This window comes from Miscanthus floridulus, chromosome 12, assembly GCF_019320115.1.
Source record: "Miscanthus floridulus cultivar M001 chromosome 12, ASM1932011v1, whole genome shotgun sequence".
Classification (NCBI taxonomy): domain Eukaryota; kingdom Viridiplantae; phylum Streptophyta; class Magnoliopsida; order Poales; family Poaceae; genus Miscanthus; species Miscanthus floridulus.
Genome location: NC_089591.1, coordinates 29,621,614 through 29,626,957, shown reverse-complemented (window position 1 = coordinate 29,626,957; position 5,344 = coordinate 29,621,614).

Below are 5,344 nucleotides of genomic sequence, written 5' to 3'. Positions count from 1 at the left end.
CTAACGATAGGCTGAAAGAGCGATCTAGTCTCCGACCGGAAGACCTGGCCAAGGAGGGGACAACACTCACTTCTGACTCTGACCCACTTTTTCGACCGGAAATACATCGAACCTTTGCCTATAGCTCTTCTCCGACTAGTGCGGTTGAAGCCAACTGGGAGCGACCGACCGGGGACGCCCGCTCGATGAGGACCCAGGAATCAGGCGAAGTAGATAAGGCAAGGCGCTCAAGTCAACTGCAATACCGAGGACCGTACCATGCACACCTACAGGACCGTACCACTAGGCCATGCTAGAAGGGTGCTTTGCAACCTTTCAGACATGTTAGAACATGAATAGTGTTGTGGGTGTCGACATTTGTCCTATAGTATGGTAGGAGCCGACATTTGCCATACCAGAAGAATACGATGGAGCCTGCCACATACATCTAGGCATCAACAGTATTGTGGGCGCCAACAAACTATCTTGTACCTAATGGCATGGGCAACAAGACTAGGAAGCACACACACTCTCTTTCTCTCTCTCTCTCTTAACTTGTAAGGTCGTCCCCTTCACCTATAAAAGGGGATGCGCTCTCTCCTTAAAGGAGGACGATAATTCTGACTCTCTCTCTGCTAAGCTTTAGACATTCTGAACACTCGAATAGTCCATAGCTCTAGAACTCTAAAGCTACACAGAGCATATGCTCCAATACTTAGCACACGTTGGAGCTCCCATCACTCTTGGCCCTTCGGTTTGGAGCCTGACCGGACCTTTAACACCCCTTCCTATTCCCACTCATTTGTAACCCCATAGCAAACTTCGAGCACCTAGGCTCAGGAATAAAGTCACCGATCGACTGGAACTGGACGCAGGGCACATTGCCTGAACCAGTATAAACCCTATGTCATTGAGTGCTAGGCCAGATCCGATCACAACATACAACAAAACTACAAATATTTACTTGTTGGTCACTTTTCGCACCGACAGTTGGCGCTGTCCGTGGGGAGAATGGTGTACGTTCACACTTTTGGTCATCGGATGGCCCACCTTTCCGCCATCTTCGGTACAACGGGCTTAAGCGATACGATTCGCTTCGGCTCGCTGGAGTTTCCCATGCTCGTGCCTATTGGGATGTGGGTTCCTCCCATCTTCGAGCTGTTCCAGACCTTCCTCTTTGGAAGCCTGGACTTGCAACACCTCTGGTGTTCTAAACCCTAAAATATGCCATGTCATCATATGCATTGCACATCATTTTGGTGTTAGTAAAAACTTTGATATGCATTCACTAAAACAAGTTTATTTTTGTGGTTATATGTGTTGACTTGTATGGATGAATCAAATTCAAAACTTTTGTATTGAATTGGATTCCAAAAACCCTAATTTCTAGCATTTAATTCTACCCTAGAAAAACCTAATTCAAAATCTAAGCACATTTTAGGGTTGAGCTTATAAGGAAAAGTGTAGAGCTTGTGATGAGGACATCGCCACGCTGGACACACCGACGCCATGGTCTTCCCCAAGTTGCAATTCGTTTCCAACACAGCTGCCACGTCGTCCTCGGATTCAGCAGACACGTCGTTACTGTTTCAGTCATAACTTCCTCATACGACATCGAAACGGGCCGTTCTTGGATGCGTTGGAAAGGGGACGACGATGCCGTCGTTTTGGATCTGGTCCCAGCTCCAGAAGGTCTGTGGATCATTCTGTGTGACCATGGCAAGGTGCTGCGTCACCTATTTGGGCCAACTTGGCCATGTATCGTGTCGGGCCTTAAGCCCAAGTTGTGGGCGCCCAACCCCTGGCCGTCCCCAACCCTAGGTCGAGTCTTAGACTATAAACACAGCCGCCGCCGCTGCTACACAATGGGGTTTTGTTTAGAGTTTAGTTTTCCCTCGAGAAACTGAATCATTCATTGTAACTGTGGTGACAAATCCTTTTACAGTGATCCAGGGCCCCCGTTCTTGATCTCCTCCACTGTGTTGATTAGTCCTTTGGAACTGAGTTCTTGAACCCTCTATTGATATTCGCGTCATTCATATTTGCAATTTCAGATTGCGTGTTTTACCTTCTTGCTTGTGCTCTTCGATTCGCTTGCTGGAAAAGCCTTCTTGGCGAGGTCAATCAAGTTGTGCTTGGTTGATAACCAACGGAGCGGTGGTGTAACGGTTGCAGGGTTCGAATCGTGTCTGATTTGAAGCCGGATCGCCAACGTCGAGATCTCCACAAATCGAACTTACCGGCTACCTCTCGGAAGATCGGGCCTGTACTCATCAGCTTGTCAATGTGTACAAAGTTGGTTTTTAGAGTTTTCAAAGTTTTTTTATAAATTTTGAAGTAATTTGAAAAGGGATAAATTTTAAAAGTGTCCCCTTTTGATTTTAAACTTACATTTTAAAATGTAGACATAATTTGAGTATGGTTATTAAAGCAAAGTTGTACAACTTTGAATTTGGAACAACTTTTATTTTTGGATATTTTTGAGTTACCATAAAATTTGAGAGTAATTTGAGAAATGAAGCGAGTGGCAATTTAGTAAATAGTTGGAACAGTGCAAGCAGGCAGACACCTCACCATCGGTGAGCTTCCACTAGCTTCTACGCACGCCCGCAGTTGCCACCTCTGGCTTTGACGTGTCCGCGCTACCATGGTGTGTCAAGCGCACCGCTCACCGCCGCTCTTCGCTCACCTATTAAGTCTAGAGTGCCCTCCAGTCGCTCTTCCTCCTTTCCTCTATTTTTCCCGTCAGCGCCGCCTTGCTCCGTTGAGCTCGCACCAGAGCCGTCTCGCCCTCCCAGTCTCCGCCAAGCATGTCACCATAATCGCCATCACCTAGCGCCTCTAGATCACCCACTTGCCTAGCTTCTTTCCCTTTGGTTTGCCCGACGTAACCTTGTCTTCTCCAACCCTAGCAAGGCTTCGCCGAGATCAGTTCCACCATGGACAGGGAGTTCGGGTGGGATTCTTGCTTCAGCTTTTGCTATTTCTTGATCTTCATTATCTCATGATGCTCATGAGCTTGATCGTTGATCGTTTGGTTAGCTGCTTTCCTCAGAACAGAGCTTCACCATGAGTACACGCCGCCACCATCGTCTCCAACATCGACGACTTAGCTCCAACTCACCGTAGCCGTCATTCTCGAGCGCATCAGCTTTGGGGTGAGCCACTGATCATGCCTGTGCAGTCTTCTTAACCTCTACTACGCCGTAGCCATGGGACCATGGGACGCCAGCGGGTTTTGCTCCGCCGTATCGCTATGCGCGTCGCTACCTGTGTTGTGGTGTGTCGTTAGTTCAATTGAGTGCTTGGTTAAGTCCATTAGGAGGTGCTGAGTACGCCGATGACCTTAGTTTCACCAGTGTGGTACTAAATCGCCGGGCGCATGTGGGCCATGCTCCACTGAGCCACCATCATCGCCGGCAAGGTCGCTCTAGTGACCTAGAGCTTCAACATGTGCCATCGGTGTGTGCGCAATGTCAAGGAGATCATGTTGGTCCGAGTCCCACCACTGGAGACCTCACCGCTAGCGAGAACACACCGGTCAGAGGCTCGCCATCGCATTACTCTCACTGACGAGTGGGACCCCGATGTCAGTGACTGTTTATTTGAAAATGAATTTTTCTATTTTGTAGAAATGATTAAATAGTGCTATGATTTGTTTATTTTGTGTAGATATAAATAGAGCTCCAAAAATTATGAAAATTTTTGTGTGACCTCTCTAAGATGTAAATGTTTTAGGAAAAATATTAAATGTTACTTTTCAGTATATTTTGAATGTGATAAAAATTGCTCAAATTAATTAAGAAATGGGTTTTCATGATTTTTCTAGGCTTGTATAATTATCCAAAAATTATGAAAATTGTTTTGACACTTAGTTATCATGTGACGAGCCTTCACAAAAATTTGAGCTCAATTGGAAAAAGTTGATTTATTTCATAATTTGAATTAATTGTTTAATTAATAAAAACAAATATTAACTCTTAATGACTTAGGTTTTGTTTGAATTTGGGATTGAGTGATGACCTTGGGTCATAAGCATAAAATTATCCTTGGCATTTAAAGTAAGTGTTTGAGTTTATAAAAAGGTTTAGTTAGTTTTTGGCTTATAACTATACCGCGAAGGAAAGTTGTATTCAAGTTATTAACTTTTGCATCCATCGTCAAGCATCATGTTTTATATGTTGCATCATTTTAAACTTGGCATTATTACTACATGTAGTGAAAGAAAGTGAGAACGTGTAGTCAACCAAGTTGTTGAGGAAGTTAATCCAACTGTTGAGGTCAGGTATGATATCTATGGAACATCTCTGGAAGCTGACTTTTCCGACAATCAAGGCAAGCCCTGGATGCATTTAAACCTACCTTGTGTTTTACAAATTATATCGCTTTTGCTTTTATATACTGCATTAAGTGATTAGGAGTTGAGTGGAAACCTAATTGTTGCATTACCAACCTTGCTTTTCCATATCAACCTTGTTACCCGTTTCAATCCGAGAATGCCTAATTATGCTTAGCCATGCTCAGAACGATAAAAGTCGGGTGATTACCAGTCACCTGTGAGATATAAATGGAGTTTTGGTTATGATTGGTTATTTATGCTATCATGAGGTATGATCATGTGGAGTAATAAATCTAGACTGGGCGGACTCGGTGTATGAGAGCCACAAGACATGGATGTCTTGTGAGCGGGTTCTTTCCGCCTGTGTCAATTAAGAACCGTCCATTATTGAATTGCATGAGGTGAGACTTTGAAGTACTAGCCACATGCTCTGGTAAGCCTTAACTTGGCTATTCTATTACAAGAATGGCTACTCACGCACTGGGAGTGGAGAGATGGTAGGAGTAGCATGTACCCACGTGGCAATGGGCTGGATTGGTGGAGTACTGTGCTCTCGGGTGGCGCGGACCCGTTCTTGTTTTAGAGGACCTGAGGGTGGGTTGGTATATGTTGGTTAGGGACCTGCATATGTCATGTGGTTGGGAATCCCCAGCTAGGTTATAATCAGTTTGAATCGTCGTTGCTCCTTGGTTATGGAGACTCAACTCATTGTTCATCATCGTAGTTAATAAATAAAACTTGAGGAAGATTTGAGAAAGGGTTTGATATGAAGTTCATGATCTCAATACGGATCATGGCAGATTCATATATGATCTTGATGAGGGTTATATGTTGAAAGAAAGAATCTTGTTAGAGAGCTTTTATGCAAAAGAACTTTGATTCTTGCTAAAGCCTTACCTTGAATCCTCGAGCCTGCATTCCTGAGTCTTATCTATTGTTACTTCGGTTAAGTCTTGTTGAGTACTTTTGTACTCAGGGTTCGTTAAACACTTGTTGCAGGTGAGCCTCATGCACATGTCTGCTTTG